Here is a 15,019-nt window from a genome sequence, read left to right on the forward strand (position 1 = left end):
GCTTAAGCAAGATAAATACAAGTATAATAAATTATAATATAAACTATTTATCTATATGCATGTATATATATTTATATCTATATCTGACCATAAATCTCTATATATGATAAGATGACAGGTCTATGAGTGACAGGTTAGATGTTCCTGACCTTCAACCTCAAAAGAAAGTCACCTACCTCATACTCTGTCTCATGATTTTTGTCCTTGATAATTATTTCACTTCTCATCTGCATAAAATGTCTTTCTAACTACCTCCTTCAGTATTATTATTAATACCACTCTAATCCAGATACAGTGCCTTATAGACAGAATTAGTGCATTCTTACGTGGGCATTTTTTGCACATTATCCTAAGCAAATCTTGCTTTCAAATTTGTTTCATTATTTAAAATAAACCATTAAACATTAAAACATTAAACAATAAACCATAAACATTAAAATAATGTTTTTACATTATTCACTCTGCCTTTTCATTCTTACTATTGTTTTTACCATTATTATTATTTTACTCCTATAAACCTCTGTAGCCTGAAGCTCATTAGAAGTTATTGCACGTCATTTATTTTCTCATAATTAGGAAAAGCGTAGGAACAAAATTGTGTTTACCACTGGTTAGCCTACGTTGATATTCTCAGTGAGACTTGCCATTACCAGCAGATATAAGCTAAAATAAAAGTAAGAGAGTATTCTGAAACATAGTGATTTACTTATTGACAATAATGAGTTGTTTATTCTTTTTGATTCTTTTACTCCATCTTCAGGTCCATTAGCAGAGACACTTGAAAAAGTCACATTCCTTATCTTTCAAATGCTGGAAGACACCTTCAAGAAATCATGCAATAAGCATTGAATGTTCAGTGGAAGCATGCAAACCCAGGAGCCCAGATGGAGCCCAGCCTGCCATATATACGCGCAGACACACACAGTGGCTAAAATAAAGTTCCACGCTGTCCACCCTACTTCCTGTCCAACTTACCACTTCCTCCTCCACCTACCAACATGGTCCCTTCTCAATGTACTTGCATCTCTGGCTTCTTTTACTTTATCTGCAGCCTCATGACGTATCTCTCGCCTTCTGGTTTGATAAGCTAGAAAGGACAGCAAAATGATTTGATGTATCTTACTGGACTAAGGACTTTTTCTCATAAGAATTATTCTGGGCACTGTTGCCTCCCTGGTTCTGGGACCGATGTTGGCTATTGTCTTGAATGCTTGTACTCCTGTGGAAATAAGAACAGTGAGATACTTAAATTTTTGTTAATGTCACTATTCTATGACCAAAAGCATGCAATTGTTGAACCCATTTATTTCATACAAGGGATGTTCTCCTGTAGGGTTTTCGCTGCAACTTAAAAACTACATGATCTTTTAGACCAATCAGTGCTGTCCTGCCCTCTTTTTGTAACAACTATTTTCAATGCCATCTTATGATTCCAACATAAGTCATAAAAATAGAACTCATGAACCTATACATAGTTTCAAAAAACAATATAAAGTATAATCTAATATAAAAGATGAATGAGAACATAATTTATAACAGGTTAGCAGGCATTTCATTACATACCTGTTTAGTAATGAGCATTCTAGAAGATACAATAATATAGTCACGTGGTTGTGCCTATGCACCAACCCAACTTGTCACAACTACAAAGACAGTGGGTTAGAAGTGTGCTTTTTATTTGGAGACTAAACTAAACGGGGCTACTGTTAGAGTGTAATTTTTTTAAAAAAGTGGTATAGTGCAAATAAAACACAGCAGACTCTTTCCTGTGGGAATGTAGTGTTGCTATATAAAATGGAATTAATTCTAAGCTCAGGTAACATAAACGCGTTTTTAACTTACATGAATATCTTGTGACATATTAAAAAGTTATGTGGCTGTGAGGTAATCATTTATTGCTCAGACTGCCTCATCTACTACAGGATACCTGGCCTTCCTGGACCCTGCCTATAGGTAGAGTCAAAGTCAGTAGCTTCTTTATCATGTTGACAACCCCAAAATGTTTCTCCCTCCGTGTATAAAATGTCTCCAAGAGGGTGGTAGGGCCCCCACTGAGAACCGCTGACCTAAAATAGCCATCTGCCGGGGAGGCGGACGGGGAGAAAGAAGTGGCAGACATGGTGGGGGTACAAACTGATGTTACATACCCCCCCATAGAGCAACGTGTGTGAAGGAATTTCACATGGTTTTCCACTGCATCTTCAAAATCGACCCCTGAGGCAGGTAGCCTAGACAGGTTAAATCACATGTGCAAGGGCACACAGCTAGGACGTAAAGATCCGGGTGCAGCTTGATTCTTGCTGGCGGCATTCTCGCTCCCTGGCTGTGCAGAAGACTAAGAAGTGGTCCACATCACACACGAAGAGTGGGAGTCCCCTTCATGGAAATTTCAGAGGGGTTCCCAGCTGAGCCAGATGCATGAAGGCCTAAGCCAGCCAGGGAGTGTCAATCAGGCCATGCACAGGCTCCAGCTGAGTGAGGCCCTGTCCACCGCTGTGCCACAGGGTCTAAATCCTGGCCCGGGACACAGGCCAGGGACAATGCCACTCTCCGTGGGAGTTTTCTTGTTCTCTTTCAAAAAAGAATACTTCATTGTTTTCGCCTTTATAGCAGAGAAAATAGATGCACATTGAAAACTGTTTGCCACAATGTAGAAATGTATAAAATGGGAAGTGAAAATTCTGCAATCCCAACCCTCAAATGTAATTGTTGCTAACTAATTGGTCTACATCCATTGGACTTTTTCCCCTGAGCGTACAAAACTAGTAACTTTAAGTGAGGTCACACTATAAATACTGTTTTTAACTTACTATTCTTATTCAACAATATATTGTGCCTTTATGTCTTTGTCTATAGGCAAAAACCGATCTCTCTTCTTTGTTTTTAATGGTTGCATGATATAGAACCGTTTGACTACTCTTGTACTAGGCTTGTAATAAAATTTTGCCTAGAGGAAATAGACCACAAAAGGTAACTTTTTTTTGCATTTCTGCTATTACAAACAACACTATAGTGAGCATCACTAGGCGTATATCTTTGTGCAAGAGTACAAATGCTTCCACAAGGTAAAATTTAAAAACGTTTTATTGTTGTTCAATTACAGTAGTCCCCTTTCCCCCCATTACTCTTCCCTGCCCTGCCCACCCCCTTCCACATTCAACCCTGTCCCCTACCCCCCCAGAAGGGTCAAGGCAGGGAACATGTATAAAGGATCCATGGATAAGGATGCAGAATAAATTCTTAAAAATTAAATTGTTAAATTGCCCCCTACAAGGTTTCACCAATTTATGGTTATACAAATAGTACATGCAAACCTAAAATTCTCTAAGCCCTAACAAACTCTAGTTGTTAACAAAATTTTTCAACTTACTGTAGAAAAATAATGCACATCTTTTATTTTTAAAATACCATTAAGTATATAAAAAGTAATAATCTTTTGAAATCACACTCTTCAAAGTTTTCCATTGGAATGTTAAGTGATGCCCCCCCAAAAGCTTATGTCCCAGGGTGAACCTGTGAATGTGACCTATTTGGAGAAATGAATCAGTATCAGTATCAGTACTTGGTATCAGTCAGGATTCTCCACAGAAATGGAATAGATATATTATGTATTTATAGAGAGATTTATTATAGAAATTGGTCAACGTTGTTACGGAGTCCAAGTACCACAGCTTACTATCTGCAAGCTGGAGAGCCAGGAGAGCTGGTGGTGAGGGTGGATCTTCTTGGCTCAGCGTACTAACTCAAATGCTAATTTTTTCCAGAGGCTCCTTCACAGACACATTCAGAAATGTTTTGCCAGCCCTCCAAGCATCCTTAGTCTGGTTGAGTTGACACAAAAATTAACCATCACAGTACTTTGTTCCTTTTGATGGCTATGTCGTTGCTTTGCTCCTTTTGATGGCTAAATAATTGCCCATAGTATGGATAGTCAACATTTATTTGCCTGTTTATCAATAGGTGGAGATTCAGGTTGTTTCCACTCTTTGGTCATTATGAATAATACTGCTATAAACACATGTGCATACATTTTTGTATACATTTCCACTCGTTTGGGTACATAACTAAGGGTGGAATCGGTGGCTCATGTGGTGATTTAATTTTTAATTTTCGAAGAACTGCCACCGTTTTTTCACAGTGACGGCACCACTCTGCCTTCTCACCCGCAGTGGATGAGGATTCCGATTCGTCCACACCCTCACACTTGTTGGTCTCTTTCCTTTTTCTTTACTATAGTCAGCCTGGTGGGTATGAAGTGGAATCTCATTGGGGTTTCAAATGTCCTTAATGACTGATTTTGAACACATAATCACTTTTAATGGTTCAGAATATTTCATTGCATGTATGTACCAGGATTTATTTCATAACTTCTTTAAACAGTTCCCCACTGAAAGGCATGTGCTAAAAAATTGCTATTAGAAACAACTTTCCAGTGTATCTATCTACGTTGCTTAATAAATAAAGTTCTTCAGGGTAGAGTCCTAGGCTTAAGATTGTTGGTGAAGGAGTTGCTCATTTTACGTTGTAACACATATTGTCAAACAGTCCTGGAAAGCTGTGCTTCTTTCTGGTGGTGCCTGTTTCTCCCCACACTGGTCAACAATATCACAACTAAGCCAGTGTGAACTGGGTGCACAAACAATGACATATTTCCTTATTGATTTAACATAAACTTGAATTCGACTCAGTGGTCTCTCCTGGTGGCCTGGGAGTAGGGATTAAATTACAGCCCTAATTGAGGATGTCCCCCAAGCCTCCCCATCACCAGGGTCTTATAAAGTCCCTGGGGATTCTTACTGTTCCAGCACAGCAGAGAGCTCCCTCTAGCTCCATCCACAGGCCTACCGCACAGATGCTTGTTCTCTATGGCCTTCTATTCTCTCGGCCCCTGATGATTCTGTAGTTTCCATGTAACACTTGGGGACCTTTAAAAAGCTGTGAACCTGGATCCGGTGTCCAGACTCCCCAGGGTGCTGCCCCGAGTGGGGCTCATGGCCTGCTGCTCTGGGGATCCTTTGCTGCCTTCTTCCTTTTCCTTGTAAATCACTCTCATCTCTCTCCTTCCTCAGCCTCTGTCTCTCACTCTATGTGTGTCCACCTTCTCCCCACCTCTCTCTGAAGCTGGCTGAATTACACCAATAAGCTCAGTTGTAGACAAATTACAGGTAAGCCAGGCAGATTTTGCCTGCCAAATCTGGAAAAACCCATGAGATAAGAAAACAGAAAGGCTGTCACGGGGGCGGAGGATGCCTAGAAGGAGAACAAACACCTATCATTTGCTCTAATTATTCTGCGTCCATCATTTTCATTTCTGTTAATGTGATACACAAAATTTATTTTTCTTTCCTCATTTTTCTATCAACGTGTTTATTGTCTTCCACATCGATTAGAAATCTTTTTAATCTTTGTGAATCTAACCAGTATTAGATTATATGTCACCTTGTTTTAATTTCTTTGTACTTTATTTAATGATCTTGGCCACTTTTCCCATGCTTATTGTTCATTTATAATTTTATTCTGCAAATTGCTTTTCTTCTTTTCTTTGATCATTTTCTAATGAGTGTTCACCTTTTTCTTCTTGGCATGTAAGCACCTTTTATAACAAAGATGTTCAACTCTTCAAATGTATCACAAGTATTGTCTCATAATCTCTCATTTGCTGGCCAACTTTTCTATGGATTTTAAATCTCTAGTTGTATGTAATCAACTGTCAACATTCCCCCTTGTAGTTTTTGGATGTTTTATTGAGGATTACAACAGGCCTTTCCCACACCCAGAAACGGTCGCTTATATTTTGCTTTAGTGCCCCCGTGTTTTATTCTTGATATTCTTCATTTGCATATTTAAACCATCTGGATTGGTATGTGCATGGCATGGGGAAAGAATAAAATTTTTTCTCATTTTGGTTATAAAATTTTCACAGAAGTATTTAGTAATTAATCTGTCAGTCACCGATTTAATGTCTTTCTTCCGATAGATTTTCTAATTAGTTGTGTCAATGTACCTGATTAATTCTAGTATTTCCATTACTGCCATCTTACTGAACTTTAATGTTAAACTACCAGTTATTTCTCTTGGTTTTCTATAGACAATGACAACAGCATCTTGAAAGGGGGAGTTTTTAGCTCTCCTATAAACTTCAATCAAGTTGTAAAGTTTCCTTTATATGGGTTTTATGTATTTTTTGTTAAATTTCGTGAGTGTGGTTTCTTTGTCTCACTGTATAAATAGGACATCCTGACCAATATTAAATAATAAAGACACATATTTCCAGTGTTTCTGCTGTGCCGCGTCCCCCCTTTTAAAAATCTTAGTGAATGCTCATTTAAAATATTTAAAGGACTTTTCAAGTTGTCCTCCTAAAATTTTTTTCCAGTTTATGTTCCAATGAGAGTAGCATATCTAAGACTGTCTATTCCTTATGCCACTGTGGGAAAAGGTCATAATTCACCGGGGCGTGAACATGGTCTTTGAAAGAGCAAATCGGGGCGCTCTCAGAATAGTTTGTCATATTTCCCTCTAGGCCTTGCTCTCCCTATGCACCCACCATGGGCTCAAATTCTTCACCACGCTGCTGACACTTCCTTCTCTGAGCTTATAGCCTCCTATCTCACCTCAATCTTGGCTCTAACTTGGCCATTCCTCCTCCTTGTTTGGTTAATGCACCTCTAGTTATACCAGATGGAGCTGGCCTGGGCAGTCAGATACTGATCAAGTGAAGGAAAATACATTAAAGATTGGGGACCCCGGGGACTGGAGCTGGAACTAAGGCAAAGTCCATAGGTTGAAATGTAGACGAAATCTTGTGCAAACAATAGGAGACCACGTGCAAACACGGGACTCAAGATTTCAAACCCATGCACAGCTGCCTCGATTTTCAGATTATCAGGCCTTCTCTGTCTTGGACCCCATAATAAATCTTTATGCATCATAGCTTATTTCAAAGCTTAAGTTTAAAACAATTGCCAAGTAAAGTCATTATCATAACTATTCATATATTGCGATTCAGTAGCTTAAGTATGGTGAAAACTCATTGCTTCCCCCAAATAAAAGTGCAGAGGGGAGTAATCTAGGGCTAGTAGAGTGACATTGCTCTCTGGAGTTCTCAGAGACCCAGGCTCCTTGTAGCCTTGCACTTGACCATGACAAAAGTAACCCTTTCTTTAAGCACCAAGATGGAGCTTCAGAAACCACATCCTTAAAGAATAGGGACTTGCTGCCTCTGGTGATAGGGTAGTGGATGCTTTTTCTTAGACTCCATTGGTCAGGACTCAATCACATAATCACACTAAGTTGTAAGGGAGGCTGAAAATGTAACCTGTGCTCTGAGTGGCTACGTGCCTGGCTAGAAGTTCTATTACCGTGGAAGAAGGGGATGCTAGATACAGAGGGGGCGTGCAGGGGAAGGCAGCTACATGAATGAACAAGTAAAATTGATTCTTACATCTGTACAGTATACAACAGGAGATTGAGGTAAAGGGGAAAAGTCATTCATTCTCCTTGAAGAGGGTTGTGGAGATTTTATAGAAGAGGTTTCCACTCAGTTTTTGTAGTTAAGTAGATTTTCTGCTAGGTGATTTATAAGGAAGGATGCCTGGGTTGTAGGAAGAGTTAAGGCATAGAGGAATAAACTTATGAGGTATATAAAAACCAAAAAGCATCTCCATCTAGCTGGTAGGCACAAAAGAAGTGAATAGCGCAGTAAGAAGAAAGTGTGGAGAACTGGGCAGGGAGCAGCAAATCAACAGCTGTGTGTACCCTACTTAAGAATTTAGAATTTAATCTTTAATGAGAGAGATGAGATTGGAGTTATAGAATCACACAATTGTGCCTGGTAATTACTTTAAAGGGTAATTTGAAGGTGATCATGGCTGGACGAAAGTCATAAGGATAAGAAAGTGTCGAGGAAGTCTCTTGGACTCTTAGCATGGAGATCCACATGGATGGGGATTGGTCAGAGTTCCCTGGAGCAGCAGAACCAGTCGTATCATGGATATGGGGATGTCTGAAGGGTGAGGGCGGGCCAGCAGGCTGGAGACGCTTGGAGGGAGCCGATGCGGCTGTCTCAAGGCCAAATGTTCTTCTCTTTGGGAAAGCCTTCCTTTAGTTCCTAAGGCTTTACAACTAATCTGATGAGGTCAACTCATCAAATATTTCTTCTATATAAAGAAGATCAAAGGTAATCTTCTTTACTTAGAATCAACTGATTCTGACATTAACGACATCTACAACTATCTTCTCAGCAAAACCTAGGTTAGTGTTTATTTGAGTAACTGAATGCTATATTCTAGGTAAGTTGACATATAAAACTAACTATAACAGATGGTGACACTGTTAACTGTTTAGGGCCTACAGAAGAAACAAATTTGGGAACTAATGAGAAAAAAATAATAGGCTTGGTCTGGGACATATTGAGAGTGAGTAACCTATGGTACATGTAGGGGGAACTGAGAAACGTCACAGTGTTTGAGAATATGTTGTGAAGTAGAACTTTACAGTGAGGTAGTTCAAACCATAAGGAAGGATCAGATGACACAGATGAGCTCGTAAGGGGTAGCTGCAAATGCTCATTCATGTAAATGAATTAAAGGGGTGGGCCAGGGGCTTAAGGCAACAGAAAATGGTAAGGACTATAGTAACTGTAGTAACATAAATGTTGGTCTAGTGTTGTCAGAAATTTCCATAAGTGAAAAGTTCAGGTTGTAAATACAGTGTCTTAAATTTGCCTGAAACACTGTTGAGCCAAAATTGTACACATCCATGGACTGTTTCTGCTCGATACCCACTTTGAAATCTTTGAAAAAGAAAGAGAAAAGAAGACAATGGATGGAATTTTGGGAACCTGGGCATGAAAGGTCAATCAGAGACTGTGTCAAATGAGGCTGTGGAACATGGCCATTAGAAGTTAACTTTTGAATCAGTCTGTGTGTGTTTGTATTTTTTAAGATTTTATTTATTTATCTTTAGAGAGGAAGGGAAGGAGAGAAGGAGAGAAACATCAATGTATGGTCGCCTCTCATGAGTCCCCTGCTGGGAACTGGCCTGCAACCCAGGCATGTGCCCTGACTGGGAATCGAACCACGATCGTGTGGTTTGCAGGCCTGTGCTCAATCCACTGAGCTACACCAGCCAGGGCTGTGTGTTGTTTTAGTAGCATGCTGGAGGCAAAAGGTGGATTATGCATATTGAAGGAAGTTGAGACTATTCTTTCAAGACTTGTCTCATTAATTTTTTTTACTATAAGCAGTTTAGTAACTCACTTTTAGCCCTTGGGAACACAGTGTACGTTTCTCGCTCCCTTCCTGGTCTGTGCTCTGAGGGGCGGGGTGTGGTTCTATGATCCTAGAACAGTGTGATCTTCTTGGATCCTGAGTATTAAGGACTGCAAACAAAATTAACAAAGAAACCATAAATGCAAATCATTTCTACAAACAAGTTACGTGTCAGTTTACAGGAAGCAATTGCCCAGAGTAACACCTTGCAGCAATTTGTGAGCATCATCTTAAATGAATCACCTTCACGTCACATACTCAGCAAAAATAATAAAATTGACACAAAGTACTCAGCCTTCCCAAGACCCTGCTAGGCCCCCAGGGAGTTAAGTTAATCAAAGGTCAAGGAATTGAGGTTTGTAACATCTAGTCTTGTCAGTTGATAATTCAGGATTTAGTCAAACTCCAGTCCAATCAAACCTGTATTTTTTCTGTTCTATGACCACAGAGATGAAAAAGTGCCTGATGTCATTGAAATTGTGTTTACTAATGAGTGAGGATGAAGTGCTGCTTTGTGTGTGCGTGCACACATGAGTGAAACACTGTATTTCCCCGTGTGTTTATGCCAAGCAGTCGGACTCTGCCAGCTGCGTGACCCATGAACGAAGATGCGTTCTCGGCGTCAAGCTCCAGATGATGGCCAGAAGGGACTGCTAATCCCTAAACTGTCTCTGTTCTCAAGAAACCCATGTGGAGTCTTCAAAGCCTGGCCCTAACGGTGGAGAAGGGAAGCTTCACACGTGAATTGACAGTTAAAGGAATGAAGAGAAGTCTGTTCCCCAAGATATCCCTGTCCTCAAAGATAACCTCAAAGATATCCCAAAGATAACCTCAGTCCCCTTTGAATTTTGTGGGGTTTCACTAATGGTGGATGAGTATGGGTCAACCTGCTTAAGATGCAACATTTTACGAAGGAAAAAGCGATCGCTCATGTTTAATTCCTATTAGTTGGCTTTTCTATTTAGACGTCTTTGAGATCCACAGGTTTAAGACAATGGGAGTCTGAAGGAAAAGGGAAAAACATAGGTAGTGACCATTGTGGAACTGGAGAACCTCCGGGCAGGAGTGGTCGGCTGGTCTGGAGACCTCAGACTCCTGGGGAGCAGGGTAGGGGGGTCTCGGAGAAAGGAGAGGGTGAGGAAGAGGAGGGTAATGGAAACCAAAAAGCTGAGGTAAAATGCTGGGTACCAAAGACACATTTTATTTACACCCTAGCGCCACCGGAATGTCCTTGCGGTTAGCTGATGGAGTGCTTTACCAGGTGGCAACTTTGTTGGCAGCTTCCCAGGATGAGGCAGGAGAGAGATGCTGTGGGTGGGGGAGGGGAGGGAGCTGATTCCACCCAAAGATGTTGGGCTGAAGTGAAAATGAAGAAGAATCTAATTAAAATGTCTCAAATTAAGAAACCATCTCAGCCAAGAGATGAATCATCAAAATACTGCCATAGAAATCACTTTGAAAATCTTTATGGATTTTATGGAGAAGAATGTTTTTTCGAATCTAATTTCTTCATTTGGCTAAACTTAAATTGAAACCGTGTAGGTATATATACATACATATGAGCTAATATAATTCAATTGTATAATTGCTCTTACTTGTTAGTCACTTGACTTTGTCTCAGGTGATTTGTGTGTGTGTGACTGTGGTTGTGTTAGTTCTTGGGTTTTTAACACATTTTCCGTAATTCCTATGTCAGGGGAAGAGTTAAAAACTGGGGTTTTGTATCTTCAACATCTTGTATTCAAATAGAGATTTATAGTGTTTTTAAAAAACCTTAACAGTAAAGCTTAAAAGAACATTTAACATCTCAGTCAGTGCTCACATATCCTCTGAGGAAGGCGTTAATAATAATATTCTCACTTGATGGCTAAGAAAACTGAGGCTCAGAGAGTTTAATTAATTAGGTTGCTCAACCCCAACCACAGTGCTAACCTCTGAGCCCCAAATCTGGGCAGTAGCATCAGGCCATCATTCTGTTGTGTTTCAGAATCATTCTCAACACTGCGTGAAGAAGAGAACAACTTCCTTCGCTACCTTGTTTGTGACTCTGAGCTATTTATTCGCATGAGAGTTTTGTTCAGAGGGTATCAGGAATAGGCAAGAAATGAGTACACAATCTCATTAAGGTGCACAACATATAAAATGCCACAGAGTTTGATTAACATTACAACTATGAAGTGTTTAAAAATTGATTTTAGAGAGAGAAGAAGGGAGAGAAAGAAAGAGGGAAGGAGGGAGAAAGCGCGAGAGAGAGTTGCTCCATTTGTTTATGCATTCATTGGTTGATTCTTTTGCATGCCCTGACCAGGGAGCCAACCCACAACCTTGGCGTATCAGGACGGTTCTAACCAACTGAGCTAGCTACCTGGCCAGGGCATAAAAATATTGACTTTTAAAAGAGTAAAGTAGAACTTCAGATTCCTAATAATTTGGCTGTCCACATGTTTTTGCAGTACCTATGACTTAGTTCTACCAAATCTTGTCCTGAATTTGCTGTGAAAGGAAAAATCCTTATCACTGCTTTGTAGGTCTCTGTTTCATTCTGAAGACAAAGTAAAATCAAATGAAGTAAAGAGCGTGTCTAAATATGATAGATAAAAATAGTAGAATTATGTGTCAGACATGAAAACTTAAAAAAGGCCTAGGGTATTCCTACACTGTTATTTCTCTAAAGTTTCCCAGGGTATGCTAAATTTTTGCAAAAAGTCAGGAGGTTTAGAAACCACACAGAGAAACATTCCTTGGAAAGAGGAACTCTTCAATGGTCTAAGATTACAGATCCCTGAATTGGAACGGTATGCAGCTGAGTTTTCCATTCACAGTTCCAGGAAAAATGGGATTTTTTTTTCCCATTAAGATACTGTTATTTAGTTATTTTGAAGTATACAGTACATACATGCTTTTTTTTCTAAAACCACTGGATTTCACAAGAGGCACACATTTGAGTATTTAAAACCTTCTCTGTGATTTTAGATCAGACCTGGAGCTCAACTATAGGAAAAATTTCATGTGAAGCACAGAACAGAACAGGAGAAGAGGCATCTGTCATATGGCTCATAAAGTGCTTACATTTACTACTTATTTCTTGCGAGTGACTCAGCATTCACATTTATAATAATAAAATGCTACACAGCTGCCAATAAATATTGGAAAGCTGAACTTTCTAGATACAGACACGGTCATTACTCTACCCTGCCTGACAAAGTTTTCTTAAGTTTGCTGGAAATGGAAAAGTGTTTTAAAACTTAAAAGAATCTTAATGAGATAAAACATAATTAAAACCTTGCCTTTTAAGTAATTTTTGTTCCATTTTGCCTTATTGAGTATAGGCCAAGCTATAGCAAGTTGCCAAACCTCTCTAAACCTCCCTTTGTTTTTCTATAAAATTGGGAAAATATTAACAGCCTGGCCAAAAGCATAGGACTTTTTTGGTGGCGAATAAGAGGCACTCAACTCGTAGAAGTCCAAGGGTAGCCCTACATTAGTGTGGCTGGATCCTGGTTCAAACAAAGTCACTAGAACTCAGCCACAATAGACTGAATGTTTTTCCCATGCTAAAATTCACATGCTAAAACCTAATCTCCAATGTGATTCTATTTGGAGATTGGGCCTTTGGGAGATGATTAAATTATGAAAGAGGGGGCCCTCATGAATGAGATTAGTACCCTTAAAAAAGAGGCCCCAGAGAGCACCCTGGCTCCTTCTGCCATGTGAGGACACAGAGAGAAAATGGCATCTCTGGACTAAGAAGCAAGCACTTACCAGATTCTACACCTGCTAGCATCTGGATCATCTTCCAGCACCTTCATCTTGGGCTTCCCAGTCTCCATAATCGAGAGAAATGAGTTTCTGCTATGTACAAACAACCCAGTCTCTCACAGGGGCAGGCTCTCCTCGTGGGTGAAGACGGCCTCCAATAACTCCAGATGATATCTAACTAGCTTCAGAAAGAGGAGGTCTACTTCTCAACTATTGAAACAGCAGTTTGTTTGTTGATTGGTAGTGACTCCAATTAGCATGACTTGGACCTTGTGTATATCTCTGAATCTCTCTTCGTAGTCAATTGGATGTGAAGTTTGATTGGCCTGGTCTAGGCCATATGCCCACCTGATAAATAGGAGAGAGAAACAGTAGGAATTGGAGAGTAGATGAGGAGTAGTAGCTCCCCATAGAAAAATCTGGGTACTGTCAGGAGAAATAAAGAGATTATTTTAAGGTCATCATCATAATCAAGAAAAATAATATAGGCACATGAGGTCTTATGCAAACATAAGATATTTTTATTTGTTATGCCAAATGTTATTTAATCGGAATATTTCTTAAAGACTATTTTTTTCAATAGTGACATCAAGATTTTGGAACTTGAGACACGTGAGTCATCTATTGCTCAGAAGTCTCCATCAGTTTTACCAAATTCTTCTTCGTAGTTATGGTGGCAAATTCTCACAGAGCTGAGTGCAGGAAAAAAGAACCACTAAGTATTATCTTCGGCATAAGGGTTTGAGTTCTTTTAAAAGAGCTAAGTAAACCTTTGGCATCCAAATAAAAGTGTTTTAAATAAGTAGAAAAAAATAGCATGGTATCCTTTTGCAATTATGAAATATATGATCATTCCTTGACCGGTAAATCTGCGTGGGAGCATAAGTTTTGACTATTGGCATGTGTATTTGTTATTTAAGCACATATAAAAACTAGCTCTTTGATTTTCATTGCTGTAGAGACAGGCTGGATGGTCATCAGTCTTAGTTCCAGTTTCTATTCCTGGGCACAGGTTGGGTCTGGATCTACCAGCCCCCCTGCATTGGGTGGAGACCACGTGGCTTAACCTGGTCAAGGGAAGGTGGGCAGAGGTGCTTTAAGCCACTTCTAGGTCTAGTCCTTAAGATAGCTCAGAAAAGTCTCCAGTCTTACAACCTAATGGGACACCCTCAGAAATCACATTTCTAAGATGGCAGATTTAGAAGACTACAGGAACCTGAATCCCTGAGTTTGCAGAACATTTTCCGAGTAGAACCACCATACCCACTTTGAAATGTTACAAAAATGGGTAAATTTTTATTACACTCAATCTCTGTTTTTTAATTGTTTATTGTGACTCGCTGCATACAAGTATGTCTAGAGCAACATTTACTAATAATAGCATTGCTTCATTTCTCGACACATTTACATAGGAGTTCATGAACTGATGAAGGCAGCAATCCATTCAGGTTTCTCTAGACTTTTGACAAAGTTCCTTCTATCTTTTCCATTCTCAGGACAGAAATAGTTAAAGAGATAATTTAGAAGTTTGACTTATTTATTTATTTACCATATAACTACTATATGACAAGGTTGTGTAAAAAAGCATACTATTTGCCTACAAACTTGTATACATTATCGTTCCCTAGGTGGTTCCCAAAACTCCACTTCAATTCCCCATCCCACTGAATGACATTACTATCTACCCAACTGCCCAGGATAAAAACTTGAGAATCTTCCTTAAATTTCTATTTCTCTTTAACTAGGCCCTATAGATCTTACTCTTACATAATACTTTAATTTGTATATTTCTCTCCATTATCATCACCACTGTTCTAGTAATTATTACTAAAATTACTTGTTCTTCTTATCCTGGTCTGCCCCTTATCCTAAATTCACTTTGAGGCTAGGTTAATTGTTTTAAAAGGCCAGTTTGATTGTGTCAGTTTCATTCTTAAAATCCCTCATTAGTTCCATATTACTCTCAGGATAGCTCAAACTTTATAGTG

At 39.4% G+C, this 15,019-nt stretch overlaps 1 long non-coding RNA gene across 2 annotated transcripts in view; it reads right to left on the minus strand.

The window, feature by feature from the left end:
- Positions 1 to 666: 666 nt before the first annotated feature.
- Positions 667 to 15,019, minus strand: part of LOC118978933 (uncharacterized) — a 30,044-nt gene continuing 15,691 nt past the window's right edge. For both annotated transcript variants that reach the window (XR_005064810.1, XR_005064809.1), the window contains 3 exons: positions 13,035 to 13,379; positions 9,261 to 9,368; positions 667 to 1,219 (listed from right to left, as the gene is read on the minus strand). This is a non-coding gene — a long non-coding RNA (uncharacterized LOC118978933). The remainder of the gene's footprint in view (positions 1,220 to 9,260; positions 9,369 to 13,034; positions 13,380 to 15,019) is intronic.

This window comes from Sturnira hondurensis, unplaced genomic scaffold (assembly GCF_014824575.4).
Source record: "Sturnira hondurensis isolate 20B ecotype Veracruz unplaced genomic scaffold, ASM1482457v3 Scaffold0022201, whole genome shotgun sequence".
Taxonomy (NCBI): domain Eukaryota; kingdom Metazoa; phylum Chordata; class Mammalia; order Chiroptera; family Phyllostomidae; genus Sturnira; species Sturnira hondurensis.